This window comes from Suncus etruscus, chromosome 13 (assembly GCF_024139225.1).
Source record: "Suncus etruscus isolate mSunEtr1 chromosome 13, mSunEtr1.pri.cur, whole genome shotgun sequence".
Classification (NCBI taxonomy): domain Eukaryota; kingdom Metazoa; phylum Chordata; class Mammalia; order Eulipotyphla; family Soricidae; genus Suncus; species Suncus etruscus.
Genome location: NC_064860.1, coordinates 84,924,267 through 84,945,022, shown reverse-complemented (window position 1 = coordinate 84,945,022; position 20,756 = coordinate 84,924,267).

Below are 20,756 nucleotides of genomic sequence, written 5' to 3'. Positions count from 1 at the left end.
TGAAACTGAATTATGTAAAATTATGGTCTTTTTGATTTGTCATTTGGATTTTTTATATTTTAGCTTTCTTTAATTCTTTGACTTTCCTTGGAACTTATTACTATTATGGTTTTTCACAATATAGCCATATTTTTATTTAAGATTTTTATTTATATACCCATAGAGTCAACATGTTCTGATTAGTTATTATTGTAGGATCAGCAAAGTCTTATTTTTTATTGTACATATAGCTAAGGATAGAAATAGGTAATATTTAGTAATATTTAGACCACTTAGTCCAGGGGACAGAGATCCCTCCACACCAGACTGGTCTTCAGGGCCACAACTGGTAAATCGGGCCCTGGGGGGAGAGTGCGAGAGAGAAATTTCTCCCCTATGCATACACAAACTACAGAGGCAGGGGCTGCACCCAGAAGACTCCATGTGCCAGTTCTTCTGTTTCTCTTCAGCTGGTATGTTGGGGCTCTGGGAAAGACAGCTAGCCATAGGTCTCCTGGGCTGACCACTTAGTCCAGGGGACTGAGATTCTCCCACGCCAGATTGGTCTTCAGGGCCACACCTGGTAAATCAGGCCCTGGGGGGAAAGTGGGGGAGAGAAATTCCTCCCCTATGCATACTGGACCCCATTCAGGAGTTCTTTTTTTTAATTAAATAATTCATTTTTTAATTTTTTATTCTTTATATATTTTATTTAAACACCTTGATTACATACATGACTGTGTTTGTGTTTCAGTCATGTAAAGAACACCACCCATCACCAGTGCAAAGTTCCCATCACCAATGTCCCAAATCTCCCTCCTCCCCACCGGACCCCCGCCTGTACTCTAGACAGGCTTTCCATTTCCCTCATACATTCTCATTATTAGGACAGTTCAAAGTGTAGTTATTTCTCTAACTAAAATCATCACTCTTTGTGGTGAGCTTCCTGAGGTGAGCTGGAACTTCCAGCTCTTTTCTCTTTTGTGTCTGAAAATTATTATTGAAAAATGTCTTTTATTTTTCTTAAAACCCATAGATGAGTGAGACCATTCTGAGTTTTTCTCTTTCTCTCTCTGACTTATTTCACTCAGCATAATAGATTCTGTGTACATCCATATATAAGAAAATTTCATGACTTCATCTCTCCTGACAGCTGCATAATATTCCACAGTTTCTTTAGCCATTCGTCTGTTGAAGGGCATCTTGGTTGTTTCCATAGTCTTGCTATGGTAAATAGTGCTGTAATGAATATAGGTGTAAGGAAGGGGTTTTTGTATTGTATTTTTGTGTTCCTAGGGTATATTCCTATGAGTGGTATAGCTGGTCATATGGGAGCTCGATTTCCTGTTTTTGGAGGAATGTCCATATTGCTTTCCATAAAGGTTGAACTAGACGGCATTCCCACCAGCAGTGGTAAGAGTTCCTTTCTCTCCACATCCCCACCAACACTGTTTATTCTCATTCTTTGTGATGTGTGCCATTCTCTGTGGTGTGAGGTGGTACCTCATAGTTGTTTAAATTTGCATCTCCCTGATGATTAGTGATGTAGAGCATTTTTTCATGTGTCTTTTGGCCATTTGTATTTCTTCTTTGTCAAAGTGTCTGTCCATTTCTTCTCCCCATTTTTTGATGGGATTAGTGGTTTTTTCTTGTAAATTTCTGTCAGTACCTTGTATATTTTGGAGATTAGCCCCTTATCTGATGGGTATTGGTTGAATAGTTTCTCCCACTCAGTGAGGGGCTCTTGTATCCTGGGCGCTATTTCCTTTGAGGTGCAGAAGCTTCTCGGATTTATATATTCCCATCTATTAATCTCTGCTTTCACTTGTTTGGAGAGTGCAGTTTCCTCCTTGAAGATTCCTGTAATGTCCTGGAGTGTCTTGCTTATGTGTTGTTCTATATATTTTATGGTTTGGGGTTTGATATCGAGGTCTTTAATCCAATTGCATTTTACCTTCATACATGATGTTAGCTGGGGGTCTAAGTTCAATATTTTGCAAGTGGCTAGCCAGTTGTGCGAACACCACTTGTTGAAGAGGCTTTCTTTGCTCCATTTAGGATTTCTTGCTCCTTTATCAAACATTAGGTGATTGTATGTCTGCGGAATATTCTCTGAGTATTCAAGGCTTGTGGTAGATGGCTTTAACTATATTGAGAAAGGTTCATTTCATTCCCATCTTGCTGAGAGTTTTGATCAATAATTTGTGTTGGACCTTATCAAATGTTTTCTCTGCATCTGTTAATATGATCATGTGATTTTTATTTTTCTTGTTGTTGATGTTGTGTATTCTGTTGCTAGATTTATGGATGTTTAACAGTTCTTGCATTCCTGGGATGTAACCTTCTTGATCGTAGTGGATGATATTCTTAATGAGGTATTGAATCCTATTTGCCAGGATTTTGTTGAGGATGTTTGCAACTGCATTCATCAGCAATATTGGTTTGTATTTTTCTTTTTTCATAGCATCTCTGTCTGGTTTAGGTATCAATGTGATGTTGGTTCATAAAAGCTATTTGGAAGTGTTCCTGTTTTGTTGATTTCATGAAAGAATCTTGCCAGAATTGGTAGTAGTTCCTCTTGGAAAGCTTGAAAGAATTCATTAGTGAATCCATCTGGGCCTGAGATTTGTTTTTGGGCAGATATTTGATTACCATTTTAAATTCTTCAATAGTGATGGGTTTTTTTTTTGATATGCTACCTCCTCTTCATTCAACCGTTTTTCGGCAGACATTTGTTTACCGTTTTAATTTCATCAGTGGTGATGGGGGTGTTTAGATATGCTACATCCTCTTCCTTCAACCGTGGAAGATTATAACAGTCCAAGAATTTCTCCATTTTTTCCAGGTTCTCATTTTTAGTGGCATAGAGTTTCTCAAACTAGTTTCTGATTACCTTTTGAATCTCTGCCATATCAGTAGTGATCTCTCCTTTTACATTCCTAATACGTATTATCAAGTTTCTCTCTCTCTTTCTTTTTTACCTTGCCAGTGGTCTATCAATCTTGTTTATTATTTCAAAAAACTAACTTCTGCTTTCGTTGATCTTTCGGATTGTTTTTTTGGGTTTCCACTGCATTGATTTCTGCTCTCAGCTTTGTTATTTCCTTCTGTCTCCCTATTTTTGGTTCCTTTTGTTGAGCACTTTCTAATTCTATGAGCTTCATCATTATGCTATTCAGGTAGGCCCCTTCTTCCTTCCTAATGAGTGCTTGCAAAGCTGTAAATTTTCCTCTAAGTACTGCTTTTGCTGTGTCCCATAAGTTCTGATAGTTTGTGTCTTTATTGTCATTTGTTTCCAGGAAACTTTTGATTTTCTCCTTGATTTCATCTCGGACCCACTGGTTATTGAGTATGAGGCTGTTTAACTTCCATGTGTTAAAGTTTTTCTTCTGTGTCCCTTTGGAATTCACATATAATTTCAGAGCCTTGTGGTCAGCAAAGGTAGCCTGCAAAATTTCTATCCTCTTGATCTTATGGAGGTATGTTTTATGTGCCAGCATGTAGTCTATCCTGGAGAATGTCCCATATACATTGGAGAAAAATGTGTATCCAGGTTTCTGGGGATAGAGTGTTATATATATATATATATATATATATTATATATATATATATATATATATATATATATATATATATATATATACCAGGCTACTTTCTTCCATTTCTCTTCTCAGTTCGAGTATATTCTTGTTGGGTTTCAGTCTGGTTGACCTATCCAGTGTTGACAAAGCTGTGTTGAGGTCCTCCACAATTATTGTGTTGTTATTGATATTATTTTTCAGATTTATCAATAATTGTTTTAAATATTTTGCTGGCCCATCATTCGGTGAATATTTGTTTAGGATAGTGATTTTTTACCTCTTGTACATATGCTTTGATTAATACAAAATGTCCATCTTTGTTTCTTACAACTTTCCTGAGTATAAAGTTTGCATCATCTTATTTAGTATGGCCACTCCAGCTTTTTTTTGGGTGTTGTCTGCTTGGATAATTTTCCACCAGCCTTTTATTTTGAGTCTATATTTGTTCTGACTATTCAGATGTGTTTCTTGTAGGCAGCAGAAGGTTGGATTGAGTTTTTGATTCATTTAGCCACTCTGTGTCACTTAACTGGTACATTTAGTCCATTGACATTGAAAGACAGAATTGTCCTGAGATTTAATGCCATCTTTATGTCAAAATTTGGTGTGTCTTTTGGTCAGTCTTGTCTTAAATTAGGCCGTTCAGTTTTTCTCTTAAGACTGGGTTTGAGTCTTTATGTTTCTGAGCTATTGTTTGTTTGTGAAACCATGTATTTTTACATCAAATCTGAGTGTGAGTTTTGCTGGATACAGTAAAAAGGATTTATTTCATTGAGTTTTGTCACTATGTCCCACCACTGCTTTCTGGCCTTGAGTGTTTCTGGTGACAGGTCTGCTATAAATCTCAAGGATGTTTCCTTGAATATAATTTCCATTTTTGATCTCGCTGCTTTCAGAATTCTGTCTCTTTCTGTGGGATTCGTTGTTGTGACTAGGATGTTTCTTGGGGTATTTTTTCCGGGGTCTCTTTTGGTTGGTACACTTTGGGCATGCAGGATTTGTTCGCATATATTCTTTAACTCTGGAAGTCTTTCTTTAATGATGTTCTTGATCGTTCATTCTTCCTGAAAATTTTCTTCCTAAGTCTCTGGGACTCCAGTGATTCTTAAGTTCTTTCTGCTGAGCTTATCATATACTTCTATTTTCATCTGTTCCCATTTTTTGACTAATTTTTCCATTGCCTGTTTATTTGCTTTAAGTTTTTTTTCCAATCTCTCCCGCTGTATGGATTTGTTATTTATCTCATCTTCTACAGCACCAATTCTATTCTCAGCTTCTGTTAGCCTTTTGGAGAGCATTTCCATTTTGCCATTCAATTCATTTACTGAGTTTTTCAGGCCTTTTATTTGACCTGTTGTTTCAGTTTGGAGTTTTGTGATTTATGTCTTCATATTTTCTTGGTTCTTATTAGTGTTCTGTTCAATTCTATCCATGGTTTCTTTGAGTTCTTTGAGCATCTTCCATATTTCTTGTCTAAACTCCTTATCTGAGAGATTGTTTAGTTGGTTGGCCGTTTTCTGGTCATCAGAATTATCGTCTTCATTCTCAATGTCTAATGCTGGTCTGCATTGTTTCCCCATTGTCACACTTGCATTGTGGGTTTTTCTTCATGTTTTGGTGGTATTCATTGGCTAAATGATGCAGACAGCCACGCTCCTCTGGCTCTGTCCTTTCTCTGGGTTGACTTGCCTTCTAGGAAGGGGAGCCCTCTGTGGATAAAGCCTCACACAGGGTCAAATCTTAGGCCTGAGCACACAGCAGAGATACAGTCATGGGAGAGATGCTGGGATTCAGTGATCCAGCTCAGTTCTTAGTGTGATATTTTCTTCTTGTTGCAGTGGCGTTCTTTCATTAGAAAGAGTGCACGGCCATGTAGTGGCTCTTCTGGAGCCTCGGGAGAGTGCATTTTCTGGGCCCTTTTTAGCCCACTCCCAAGAGGTTTAGGAGACAGGACAGGAGACAAACACACACAGGAAGCAATCACAGTTTCTCACCGTCGGGGGTAGATTTTCCCAGCCTGATGTCACAAACAGGGGACCTGCATTCTGTGAAGTACTGCTGATAGCCGGTTTTTACTTTAGGAAGCAGTCCCTTCAGCCTGTTTTTTTTTTTTTTAGCTTATTTTTTGCTAGATGAATTTTTCTTCCAAAATTTGACTGTGTTTGCTCTGATTTGTGTTTTTTTTTTTACTTTTATTTCTTTTTTTTTTAAATTTTGTTTAAACAACTTTATTACATACATGATTGCGTTTGGGTTTCAGTCATGTAAAGATTGTTAATGTGTGTTTCTTGTAGGCAGAAAAATGTTAAATTCAGTTTCTAATCCATTCTGCCACTCAGTGTCTTAATTGGTGCATTTAGTGCAGACAGACCATTAAAAGATTTATAGGCACGAAATATATTATTTTTTTCCATTAATGTTCATAAGAAAATGAGAAAAGTGGTGCTAAAATATCCAGAAAACTACAAATATTAATAACTGTGAATGGGATCTGAATTTGTGAATTTTTTAGTATTTTATTGCCCCCATAACCTTCCAGAATAGTCCTGATATAGGCCCCCAATTTTCAGAATAATATAACTAGGAAAAATATTGTGGACACAAATGACAAACATCCAAATATATTTATTTTGTATGATTAATTTATTTATTACAATATAAGTTAGCAAAATTTTCCAATTTAATAACATTTTCTGTCATGTATCTGAACATTTGTGACTTATTATCTGTCATGTTTAATCACATTATCTTTCTCTCTCTCACACACAATTTTTCCGTACTCCTCCTGCCTTTATGCACAAGAATCATTCCTAGAGGACCAAATGCAATGCTGTGGATTTAACTTGGGTCAAATATGTGCAGGACAGGCATATTAATCTCTGGATAAATCAAGCCCCCTTCAAACATATTTGTACAGCAAATATATTTAGAAGACAGAGTACATGTGTAGTCAAAATTTTTTTTATTTCCCATCAGAATGTAAACAATGCCATACTTTGGAATCAAGGTCAGCAAAACAGTGAAACTCTCTAAAAAATTTAGGTTTCCTAAATGCAGATTTCTTACTTAGTGGCTCCCTAACTGAGTTTTTTCTTCATGCTAAAATGCATAGCCTAAATATGTTCAATACTCTAATAAAAAGTCTTTTTTTGTTTATATTTATTTTATTTTATTTTATTTTATTTCATTTTTGCTGTTTGGGACACACCCAGTGATGCTCAGGGGCTTCTGCTGGGTATGTGGTCATAAATCTCTCCTGGCTTTGGGGACCATATGAGACTCCAGGGGATTAAACCCAGGTATGTCCTCAGTTAGCACGTGCAAGGCAAATGCCCTACTGCTTGTGGCACTTCTCTGGTCCCCCCAAAGTGTTTTTTTAAATATTTTTTGTTTTAATCATAGTGGCTTACATATCATTCTCAGTAATTATTTTAGGTACATATTAACATTGAATCAGGGGAATTCCCACCACTGAATTGTCCTCCCTCCATCTCCATTCCCATCCTGCCTCCCATATCCTCCATCCTCACCCCTGGGGTTGCTAGAACGAGTGGCCCCTCTGTGTCTAGCTTACTACTTAGTAATCTTACAACTGTTTGGTCATGGTACCTCCATTATATCCCCCTCTAATTAGGAGGCGAAACTAAATAGTTAAAATTATGTTGTTTTATTTGAAGAAGAGAAAAGTAATAAAATAGAGTAAAAATCAAACACGCCAAAATGGGCGGAGTCCAGAGGCTCTCATTCTCGATTTGAGAAAGGAGGGGGGGGAAAGAAGGTGAAACACCACAACAGTATAAAAAGAAGTATCAAATAAAATATTCAGTGAGCACTACAGCAATAAAGATAGACACCATCTAATATCCATAGTCTTGAAATAAAAAGCATGAGCACAAAATGGAAAAAGAGAAAAAAAGAAAGAAAAATAAATAAAAATGGATACAATTTCAATATTCACACCAAATCAAAGAAATCGACAAAAACTAGATAGATAAATTTAAAAAAAGATTATTTTGTGCTTTTTGTCTCCCCCCTCCTGCATAGGTACAGTAAACATTGGGGACATTCAAAAAGAATTCCCTTCGCCTGAGAGAGACAGGGTTTCTCCACCCTTGGAGTATATTGTCATGGGATTAACTATAGACTCATTCTAGTTCATTTACTCTCCCATTGGTGCTTTTGTGGTGTATGGAAGACTTCTGCTCTGTCCTGGGAGGTAAAATCAGGTCTCTGTATCTAGAGATCTTGGTCTCTGCACAGGTCAAGGATGGAACTTATGATGAAGTCTTTGTGTTTCTGGAAGTTCTGTGCCCTTAGTGTCATTTTAATCTATCTTCTTTGGTTGATGGTCTTGTTCCTTGCGCTGATCCTAGGATGGAGCCTGGGATATCGTCTTTCGTTATGTTACCAGAAGACCCTTTCAGTTGCTATTGTCTCAGTCAGACCTCTGGAATTAGAGATCTTGGTTGTTATGCAGGCCATAGATCAAACCCTAGACTAGGGCTTTTTAATTGTCCCAGGATACATACTGCCCCGTCATGGTTGTCACAGCCAGTCATCTGTAGATAGCAGTATTGGCTTTTGCACAGACCAAGAGGTGACAAGTCTTAGGATTTTGTCTTATCGTTAGCTGATGAGGTAGGATAACCTGCTCTTAGGTCAAGTTGTTTCCAATTTCCTCATTGTCAGGCTATCATATTAGAGCTGGGACATGTTGATGTCTGAGCAGTATTAAGGATGTCCCAGATGGGATTTGGTTTCTGTAGCTGTTGTGAAGAACTGTGTCGTTTTTATGCTTGGGATCCAGGGTTCCAGGTTGGACGGTCAGCGTCTAATCACCTGGGGTCTAAGTTGGGTCTACGTGACATACATTCAAGATGGGAGATGCCCCTGTGTTGTAAAAATGTATAAGTTCTTATCCCTAGTATATAAGAACTTGTTTTTATATGTAACATTTCCTCTTTTTTTAGTATGCCTCTGCAGGAAGAAATGGTGCTACATTATATTGCCTGTGCTTTTGGGGGTGAAAAGAGAATAAAACAGAAGCAAGTCACGCAACCATAAAAGATAAAAATTGAAATAAAAATATATGTACTCCAATAATAAATAAAGAAAAACATTTTTTATAAAGAGTAGGTCCTGTATTATAAATCTGTAAGTCACAGTTGCTGCTTCGGTGATCTGGCTGGTCATGTACTTCGGGTCCTAAAAGAAGGTATAACCTAGAAAGGAAGGGTATGTTAAAGAGTTTTATTGAGACATTTTCATAACGCAAGCTGGGTATGGCATCTCGTGTGACTGAGTCCCGAGGTGCCATCTTAGGTTGTTCACCCTTTGTATCTAAAAACGTCTGTGGACAGAAAAGCTAAGATGTTATTTTAAATATAATAAGATTAAGGCATTAAGTCATATTATTGGAGTCAGTGATTTCCCATGGTAATCTTTACATGTAATCCTATATAAGATCCCTAAAAGATTATTATGGGCCTTTGTAGTAAAAGGCTGATTACATACTTGTTCTCTCTACGCTGTTGTTTTTGCTGTTGCTAGTTTCTTTATGGTATAATGTGTAGTCGAGAGTTTGTATTGTTCCTCTTTCATGTGATTTGGGCACTACTCCCCAGTATATGTTGAGTGTTACAGTGTTTGGAGTTTCTACCCAATTAAACCCTGTTATTTGATCATTGAGTATTAGTTGTATTTATGGTGTATGTTCTAGGTGTTCCAGATAGTGTTATCATTCTGTGTTTATCTTTCATCTTCTGGCTTACTTTGTTTAACATAATATGTTCTAGGTCCATCCACATTGCTGCAAAGTCTATGATTGTATCACTTCTGACTGCCATGTATTATTCCATTATGTATAGATAACACATCTTAATGATCCACTCATCTGTTGTTGGACATCGAGGTTGGTTCCAAGACTTGGCTCTTATACTGAGTGCTGAGATAAATAGTGGGGTGCACACATACATGCATATCTTTTAGTAAAAATAATTCTATAAATTTGAAATACATTTCCAAAATGAACATGCTGTTTTTCTATCTTCTATCTTTGTAAATATATTTTATGTTGACATAACTTAAAAATATTGTACCCACCTTTTTTCTGATAATCATGTGCTTAGGAACATTAGTTTAATAGGAAAATATGAAGTTTGTGCTAAAATAATTTTTCTTCTTTGTCTTTTTCTATTTTTTCCCTTATATTATAAGCTAATATTCATAGAAATTTCCATTTTTGAGGTCTGTCAAAAATTAAAGTTAAAATTTTTAATTAATTTAGGGACTGGAGGGATAGCATAGCAGTAGGGCATTTGCCTTACATACCGCCAACCTGTGAGTGACATAGTTCATTTCCCTGCATCCCATGTAGTCCCTCAGACTTCCGGGGGTAATTCCTGAGTGCAGAGCCGGGAGTGACCCCTGAGCTTTCCTGGTATGGCCCCCAAAGCAATCAATCAATAATTAAAGTTTAAAAAATAAATTAATCTAAAAATTGAAAACTAAGAAAAAAGAAAAATTTTGTTGTACACATCTTACAGAACTAATACTTATACCAAGAAATTATTAAAACATCTTTGATATAGGATTCTGGAGGATCAAACCACAGTCTATCCTAGGTTAGTTCCTGCAAGGCAGACACCCTACCGCTTGTGCACCACAGCTCCGGTCCCTAGTAAGGCATCTTGAGTAAATTTATTTCAAGTCTTTCTGGTACCCATTGTATGATGCTCTCCGTATTCTAGCACACTAAGAAACAGGACAATGATTCACTCATTGAGAGAGGCTATTTTTAGTAAGATTTAAGATGTAATAAACGTGCAAATATATTTTGTGTATTCTTTTCATTCCTTCCAAACATTTACTAGGGTGAATAAATTGCATTTTCTGAGTTTACCTGTTAAGAAATATGCCAAGGTATTTGTCTTTCAAGTAATTTTAATGTCTGGCATAGGCTCTAGAAAAAAAGTAAAGTCTTCTAAGTGATATATCACAGTAGTTAAAACAAAGAACTCCCTTGGTCACAGAGTGAGTATAGAGTCGGTAGGTCATTTACTTTTCATATGACTGACCATAGTTTTATCCACTCACCTTATCAGGACTTTCCAGTAACTCTGGGAGTGATTCCTGTGCACAGAACTAGGAGTAAGTTCTGAGCACAGCTTCATTGACCCAAAACAAAACAAAACATACATTACCCACAGAAAACTTAATGGAAACATTATTGACGTGTCTCTGTGATATATCCTATATGTCTTATGCTATATTTAACAATAAGCATAGAAAATATCTCAAGCTATTTCCAAGATAATTTATTGTCATCTGAATATTTTTATACTACAAAAGTTCACAAAATTATTTATCAACAATGAATATTTTAAACCTTATATTTAAGTAAAATAAAATTTCAGTTAAAATATATAAGAATTATTCCAAGCCAGATATAACATGTTCTACATACATTTTACACTTTTTTGAAATTGGACAGAAAAACATAAGATATTCATAATTCAAGTAGTTCTTTTTACTTCACAAGGACCCATCAAATTTAATATTAAAATGATAGAATAACATGACTATCAGATTTTTTTTTTGCGAAAAGTCATGATAAATGGAAAGAATTTGGCATTGGGTGTTTGTGCTGCAATTTTAATAGCATGTCATGATGTTGCTACTGTAATTATTTTATTATGATTTCTTATTTATGGAGTATTGATAACAGGTTATTTTCAGAATAATCATGGATCCTTTTTTATCTCCAGGGCAAGAAGTCTAACAATAGCTTTCCAAATGTTTTTAAATAATATATTTATTTAAGCACCATTATTTCAGCTTTTCAAATTCTTGACACACCTGAACAAAGACTTATTTCACATCTGTGAAATTTATTCTATCTTCACTTAAGCATCAATACAATGGCAGAAGGTTTAGTAAGTTTTTGTTGTTAGCTGTCCATTCTGTTAAAGTGACATTTCCCTACAGAGAAGACAGTATTAAACAAATTAAGTTATCCAGTGATTCACAGCACTGTTACTAATACTATAAATTTTAGGGTCATGTATGCAACTGCCAGAGATCCTGGGAGAAGGAAGATAGAGGGAGAGGATACCCACACTCATTTCAAATTGTCCTAGTGATGTAGCCACAAAACCTGCAGACCTGAAGTTTGGTCAGATTGGTGTCCACAAAGGGAATCATAAAGAGTCAATGACAAGGCATAATATTCAGGAAAATGGCAATTGTTGGTGATGGAAGCATAAGGCATGGCTGGCCTTTCTCCTTCTGATATGGACAACATTCTGCTATGTAGGCCAGTGTACCCATGGACTTTCATGGCTTGTTTTACATCTCCTTGAGAAAACAAGTCTATAGAGTTGGTCCAGTCTGAACATGGTGACTTGTTTGTGGGCATGGTTACAGCTACCAGGCATCCAGGAAGAAGCAAAATAAAGGGGTAGAGTGCCTGCCCTCACTCTAAGAAACCCTGAGGGTATCAGCCCCCAAATCTGTGTACTTGAAAGTTTGTTAGATTGGTGTCCCTGAAGAAAAACATAGATGGTCAGTACTGGGCTGAGTGACTGGAAAGCTGTGATTGTGAATGATGAAAACAACAGGCATGGCTTTTGCATGGAGGGAACATGGTTCACTCTTTCTCCCTGTATCCTTTGAGGTGCAAAAGTGTTTTGTTTTGTTTTGTTTTTTAATGTAGTCCCATTTGTTTGTCTTTACTTCCGCTTATTTAATCAGTGGTGTTTCATCCTTGAAGAAGCCTTAGTTTCAATGTTATGAACCTATTTTTTTTATCTGATATCAAACTATAATCCATTTACTTGACTGTACAAGGCATTAAAGAGTGATTTCAGTTCAAATAGTTTTGTATGTATTTGACCAAATTACAAACACCACTGGTTGAAGAGGCTTTCCTTGCCTCACTTCATATTTCTTGTCCCTTTATCAAAGATTAGTTTTTCATATACCTGAGGATCACTTTAAAGATATTCAAGAATTTTTAATTGATCTGAGAGTCTGTTCTGAGAGTCTGTTTTTACTGTTATACGTTGTTGCTTTAGTTACAACTAAAAATATTGCCATACTTTACTATTTCACTTTTACAGTTGATGAGACCAGTTTTCAAAAATCTGCCCAAATAAAGCTGGAATCTCTTTGTTATTGAATTAAAATGTACTGCACTTGAAGAAATGAAATGATGAAGTGCACTATTTGCTTCTAGGATAAAGTAAAAGAGAACTTCTATTTTTGTTTTTGTTTTATTGACCATACCCAGTATTTCTTAGGGGTTACTTCTTGGTTCTGTGGTCAGGATTCACTCCTTCACTCCTACTGGATTCTGGGAACCATCTTGTATGCCAGGGATCAAATCAAGGTTGACTCTGCACAAGGCACACACCCTACCAGCTGTATTATCACTCAGACTTACCAAAAAAGGCTTTCTTGGGGAATCCTAAATAAAATTAACCTATAAAATAACCAAAACACAATGGATTAATTTAAAATATTTAAATGTAATGATTGTTACCTATCAGAGACAAGTAAAAATTCCACCAAGCAAAATATTAATTATGTTGAATAGAATTTTTAGGGAGATTGTAAAATAATTTTATTCAACATAATACCATGCTATTCATACTTGCTTTATATGGATGGTTTTCTTCATTGTCAGTGATCCTCATAAGACCTTATGAATTGTTCTTATAGCATTAACATTTAAAAATCTCAGTATAATTACATAGAAATAAGTCAATTTTGTTTTCCTTGCATCATTTAATCTGTTAGGTTAGCCTTCTCTTCTGGAGTGAAAAAGAACAGGAAGAGGAATTAACTTTCTGAGATTTAGGGAAACTAAATAAACAATATACTTTTAGTTTCTCCCCACTTCATAGCTAAGGGAATTACTATCAGTAAGACATTTCTAACAGCTAAATTACATAATAACTGGATTATAGAATAGTTAATACACTATGTCAACATATTAAATAAAATAAAACACAATGTAATAATTCTATTTTTCTTTAAGTAGCTCTCTTTCCTTTTTTATATAAAATCTTTATTTAAGCACCATAATTACAAGCATAATTGCAGTTGGGTTTCAGTCATAAACAGAATATAATAATTCTAATGGGCTAGAAGTAAACCACCACTAAGAATATTTTATAATGTTAATTTCTAATTTAAAAAATATGAGTTCAGTAATATAACTTCATATCTTAAGGACTTAGGGAGAAAATAAAATACATGACTAAAGGATATGATAGACTCCAACTAAATTAAAATAATAAAAATAAATAAAACTGAGTATTAATAATTTTAAATAAGTTTAACAAACTAAGCTAAGATAAAATAAAGAAGCAAAAATAAATAAAGTCTCAATTAATGAAAAATATTAAAAAATAATGACAGATATAGAATATATTTTAAAAATTTTATACTTATAAAATTATAAGCTAAAGTTATACTGAGTAAGTGCAGGAAATATATATATATATATATATATATATATAATGATTGAATCAAGGAATAAAGTAAAGATTGAGCAGACCACTAGAGAAAGTTATTAAATCAGCAATAAGCATTTTAAGGGAAGAATGTATGCATGATCTTCTTTTAGTGATTAAATTAAGAAGTCAAAACTAGTTTACTAAGCAGTTAAAACAATGCTTAAAGTATAAAACACTTGAGAAATTCACCATCACATTTTAATGCCAATCGTGCAGAATATTTTAAGTTCTATAAGGTCTTATGCAATATATATGAAAAATTGCCACATTTTAAGTAATAAAACATTATCACATTTTTGAAATAATTATACAGATACCATTCTGTCTCGAATATTCAAAGGTAATTATTTGAAATCTTATATGTAATTATTTTAAGGAACTGACTTAAATAGATATAATTAATTCAAGTTTTAACATAATTACATGTGAGCTGCTTATAAATAAAATTATGTAAAATACTAAAAAATAATGGTATTTATATTTGTGACAGTAAAGATTCTGACTTATCTTACTTGTTTATAATATTGCTTTTTAATAATACTTCAAATTATTTTGTAATCAAATTCTAAAATAATTTTTATGGTTCATAGCACATTAATTCAAAAGTAATTATGGAATTAGCAAAGGCTGTTAAAAAGTACACTGACCTTAAGATGGCATTCCCATAAAAGGCTCCAAATATAATTAAGCCAATAGACATAAAATAGCATTGGCACAGGGTTACAATTATTAATTTTTATATCATTCAAAGTGGATATTGACAAGTGGTAACAAGTCAGGAATTGGTAACAAATATGAATTTGAAAATAAATTTATCGGCTTATCAATGCTAATGTAAATAGAAAATATGTAGCATTAGCAATATTAAAAAGTAAAAAATTAAGAAAGAAAAAGAGAGTGGAGCAATAACACAACAGGTAGGATGTTAACCTTGCACATGGCCTATGTGATTTGATACTCAGCATCCCATATGTTCTCCCAGGCATCACCAGGAAAGATCCCTAAGCTGAGAACTAGGAATAACCCTTGAGTAGTATTTAGAGATTAACCCTGACTCTACGTTCAGTAATTACTTCTACAGGCTTAGGAGACAATGTGGAATGCTGAGGAATAAACCCCAGTGGGCCGTGTTTAGGCAAACACCTTACCATACCTCAGACCCCTAGCTTTATTTACTTTTTACAGTTTTATATAGTATATATGCTCATTAATTTTAGGCAGAACAATAATAAAGTTTATTTTATTTAAAACAACATACTGAAAACTACATCTGCAAAAATATTTTTTAAAACTTTTAAATTGTGGGGCCGGGCGGTGGCGCTAAAGGTAAGGTGCCTGCCTTGCCAGCGCTAGCCTTGGACGGACCGTGGTTCGATCCCCCGGTGTCCCATATGGTCCCCCAAGCCAGGAGCAACTTCTGAGCGCATAGCCAGGAGTAACCCCTGAGCGTTACTGGGTGTGGCCCAAAAACCAAAAAAAAAAAAAAACAAAAAAAAAACTTTTAAATTGTACTGAAGAGATATTGCAGTGGACATAGCATTTATTTACCTCCTAAAGCCAACCCAGGTTGCTGTTCGCAATTCCATAAGGTAGCCTAAGCCTTACTAGCAATGTTTCTGTGTGCAGATCTAGGAGTATTTCCTAAACCCAGCCAGAAGGGGCCAAAGGAAATATAACAGATGTCATTGACCTCTTTGCTAGGTTTGATATAACAGTGAATGGTAGAATGAAGTCAGATGCCATATGGAAAGGTTAAAATTGAAGGTTGAAATTGGAAAGACTTTAGTGATTTGCCTTCAAGATCTTGAAAATACTTCCTTTAGAAAGGCTTTAAATATGAGGAAATTTTGATATAGATTTGGCTTCTATGTAAGGTCAGCCAAACAAGAGAGAATAAAATTTTCCCTGGATTATTAGAAAATAGTTTTGCCAAGCTAATTTACCAGGATAGCCACGGTTTAGGTGTTTTATATGCCTTTTTAACAGTATTCAGTATATGGTTATTGTACTTGAAATTGCTGTTAACTTAAACTTCTAAATACCTCTAAAAGTAGTCTCACATTGGGCCAGAGTGGTAACAAAGTGGTAGGGCATTTGCCTTGCACGCAGATGACCCAGGACAGAAGTGGTTTTGATTCTCTGTATCCCATATGTTTCCTCGGAACAAGAACTATTCCTGAGAGCAGAGCCAGGAGTAAACCCTGAATACTGCTGGGTGTGGCCCTCAAAACCAAATAAATGAAATAAAATAAAGGTAGCCTCACAGAAAATGCAAAGTCATTCAATCTGCTAAGTAAATTACTCAAGCAATAAACTAAACTCAAGCACATCAGAGAGTACTAACACACACACACACACACACACACACACACACACAGTGAGAACCCACTGATAATGTGTGGCTCACAAAAATACTTTTCAAGGGTAATTTGTAGGAAAGGAAAATGCTAGTACCAGCACATATGAGAAATATAAGGATATGCATTTAGGGTTAATTGTTAAGAGATATAGAATGGGAAGTTGTGGGTATTTGCAATACATATAGAAGAAAGCAAAATGTTCTATTTCCAGATCTGTTTTTGATAAAAGATCAATTTTGAACAATTTATTATGGAAGAAAGTTGCCCAGAATTACTACAGTTCCCTTAGCAACTATAATTATGACAGTTTTTATTAGTATCTATATAACTTTTTTTAGATTATACTTTCCAGTGTAGGGCTTACTCATAGCAGAACTTGTATTCCACCAAAGCCTTGTTGGAGGGTTGCTGTTCTGCTAATCAGACCCAGCATCTCACATTTTCAGATCTCAAATTTTCCTTTGAACTATCTCCTTGGTAATATTTATAATAATCAGGATATTCTAAAATTCAGATTATATCCTCAATACTTTCTAGTTGCATAAAAATAAAAGGCAATGAAAAATATTTATATTTCACAATTTCTTATTCTTAAAAATTCTTATCAATAATATTAGACCTTCTTTTAAATACAATAGACTAAAGGGATAATAGTGAATGGTTCAAAAGTTCAAAAGTTAATACAGTATTATACAAATTTTAGACTCTGACATGCATAAATAAAATGTTCCCTATGTACCAACCAGCAATGCAGACATAAGTCTTTAAGTAAGACTATTATGCTTAATCGGCAACCATTTCCCATGTGAGTACTGAACTCTTAAATACCTAATCTGAGTTTAATGTTGTTGTTAGCATACAAGAAATACAAGAATGTAGGCAATACATATCAGACATAAAATAACAAACGTATAAGATTTTAATAGCATATATTTACTAAAATAACATTTGGCTTTATTATGTTAAACAAATTGTGTTCTAAAATTTTCTTCCTAATACTTTTATATGGATTTAAAAGAATTAAAATATATATCTTATATTTCCAATAAATAAAGTTATTATTTTGCATAAAATTTGGCAATAAAGAAATACTTTTGGAGTCACACGAGCTGTACTCAAGGTTTACTCACAATTCTGGCACTCAAGTATCACTCCTGGCAGATTTTGGGGAAAATATGTAGCATTTTGAATCAAACTTGGGTCAGCTATATGCAGAGCATGCACTATTCCCCCACCGTACTATCTCTGAGACTCTAGAACATTTTTTCCTGGTCATATCAGATAAAGATATCTCTACTCCGAATCAAGTTTCAAAATTAGAAAACAAGAGATTCTGTCATACAAGCCAAAAGAATTCTAAAAGAGGATTTAGATTAGTTTCTTCATTCTTTGTTTAGTAATGTTTTATATAAATGAATCATTTAGTACACTCAGATACAGTTAAAACCATTTAACTTACAGTAACTGAAATACAAATACAAAATGTCTTAGTTTGCATACTCAGTATTGGAGACTGCGAAGCAGTTCCGCTATGGTTGCTAAAATAAACAAAGTAGTTGTTTTTAAGATAATTTATAAACCTAAATGAGTTTTTACCTATATAATGTCAGTTATAAGTCTGAATATTTCTATTTACCTATTAGTTTTTACCTAGTATTTCTAGTTACCTAATTTCTTATATCCTGTCTGCTGTTTTTTAGCATAAAATACTATCAGCACTAAGTCTTAACATCATGATTTTCTTTGGAAATAGTATTACTGGTAATCAGTGCTAGGAAATTCATCAGTGTTCCTACTGTACTAGTAGTGTTGCCTATAGAAAGATGCTGATTACTTAACACCAGTGTTTGACAGAAAACTATTTTTATTTATGGTGTAGAAAAAAGTTATAAATATCTAGAAAACTGCATGTTCAGATGTTAGAAGGGGTATTGAGAGAATTGTTTGCCAACCAGCTTTTAAATTTTGGCATTGGATTTCAGAGTACATATAATCTATTGGGTCTATTGGCACTTCCATCATCTACAGCCAGCCACACGATGAGCAAAGAAAAACAGCAAAAACTAGTGCTGCAGATCCAAATATATGTCTGTTGTGCTCGGAAGCATGCACACCTTAACTATTCTGACTTACTGCACCTTAACTACGTTGTATTCTTAGAATCAGGTAAATCCCAAGTCTCATTAAAAGGAGAAATTGTGGTTTCACTTGGAACAGAGCTACAGACGCTATATTCTCTTCTTACCATATTTCCTCATTTTCAACCACTTCTGTTCTACAATATATGTCATTTATATATTTGTATTCTCAGAAAATATCTATTAGGGCCAAAGAGTTACTCTAAGAGCTATGCACATTGCTTGCATGCTGCCTATTTATTTATTTTTAATTTCTTGATTTAAGCACCATTTTTAAAAACATGTTTATAATTGGGGTTCAGTCATAAAATGTACAACCCCTTCATGCTTCCATTTTAATCTCTACTGCCAAATGTTCTACCAAGCATTTCCAGGAAGGGTGACTTCTAAGCCTGGAACATCCTCTCAGTATTGCCAAATGTGATCTATCCCTTTTCCAATCCTTGAAATAGAACTTATCTTTCTAGATCTGGAAAATGATGCATTTGTTGCTGCATACTTATTACATGATTACAGCTGCCTAAATTGTATCTTTATGAATTTAAAAGATATACATTGATGTCTAATAATTTAATATCAATAAACTATTTTTATTGCCATACTTGGTGAGAACAACTCTAACTTTTATCTGGGGTTTATGTGAATTATTTGTTAAATGAGCCAATCTATTTACTAATTTTCTTAGCTGTCCAATTTATTTATTTATTTATTTATTTATTTATTTATTTATTTATTTATTTATTTATTTATTTATTTATTTATTTATTTATTGCTTGGGTCGCACCAGTGGCGCCCAGGGATTATTACTAGCTCTGTGCTCAGAAATCACTCCTGGCAGGCTCAGGGAACTATATGGGTTGCCTGAAATTGAACTCAGGTCAGTCCCGGGTTAGCTGCATGCAAGGAAAAGCCCTATCACTGTGCTATTGCTAAAGCCACTATTAATTTATTTTTAATTAAATTTCTTTATGTTAGACACTGGTTTTAGAGTTATTCACAACACAGTTATATCTGGCATTCAATATTCCACTACTAATGTAAAATTTCCTCCCACTTGGTTATCAACCTGCATCTTGGAAGGTAGAAATAATTTACTTAATAGTGTGCATAATCCTACTGAGAGATAGGAATTAAAATTACAAAGTATCGTTTGGCTGCTGTACCATCCACAAATTTGAGGCTCTATATTACTGGGCTGATGGTGACAGTAGTGGTGTGGAGGGGCTTTCAGAAGGCCCTAGTGTGTTCAAGTATGAGGTGGGCATGTACATGAGTTTTTCTTGGTAGTTGAGCCTCTCTTTCAAGAGTTGTGTAAGTCTATGTCTTGTTTGCATGGGCCGACAGACATGACAGAACCTTCTGGAAGTCTAGAAACTTGGAGGGAGACAAAAATCACAGGAGATGTCAGCCCAAAACCACAAAACTGGAGTGTTGGACAGAGTGTTACACACAGACACACACACACACACACACACACACACACACACACGATTAGCAGAAGAAACAGGATATTTTAGTCAATAATTGCATCCTTGTTTCATTAAAGTATTGCTCTATTTAATACATTCTGAAAAATGAGAAATAGGTATAATCTAATAAAAGCACATGTATATATATATATATGTAAAGTTCAAATTTAGAGTTAAAATTTATGTTTTAATGTTTTTAATATTCAGGTAATATTGCTTTTATTTTAGAAGACAGACCATTGTTCCCTTTTTTATTATATTTCAAACTATGTATAAAATTACCAGGTTTTGGCAAATGAATATTTCTTAAGAAAAATCAATACTTAAATATAAATAAATTCCCCTATTTATGGCATCTAGCTAATATAAGAGGAAGTTTGTGCTCAAATTTTATTTTGAACAGACAATAATATTTTCTCTAGTTTATAAAAATTTTTCTTATGAGGCTGGAGCAATGGCAAAATGGTAGGGCATTTGCCTTGCAAGTTCTGACCTTGGATGGACCATGGTTTGATCCTCAGCATCCCATATAGTCCCCCAAGCCAGGAACAATTTTTAAGGGCAAAGCCAGGAATAACCCCTGAGCATCACCAGATGTGGCCCAAAAAAACAAAGTAAACAAAATTAAAAAATTACCTTAATATTTCTCATTAAAGTTTGAGATAGTATTTTATATAGATAATTATATATCTGATATATAGTTTAAGGG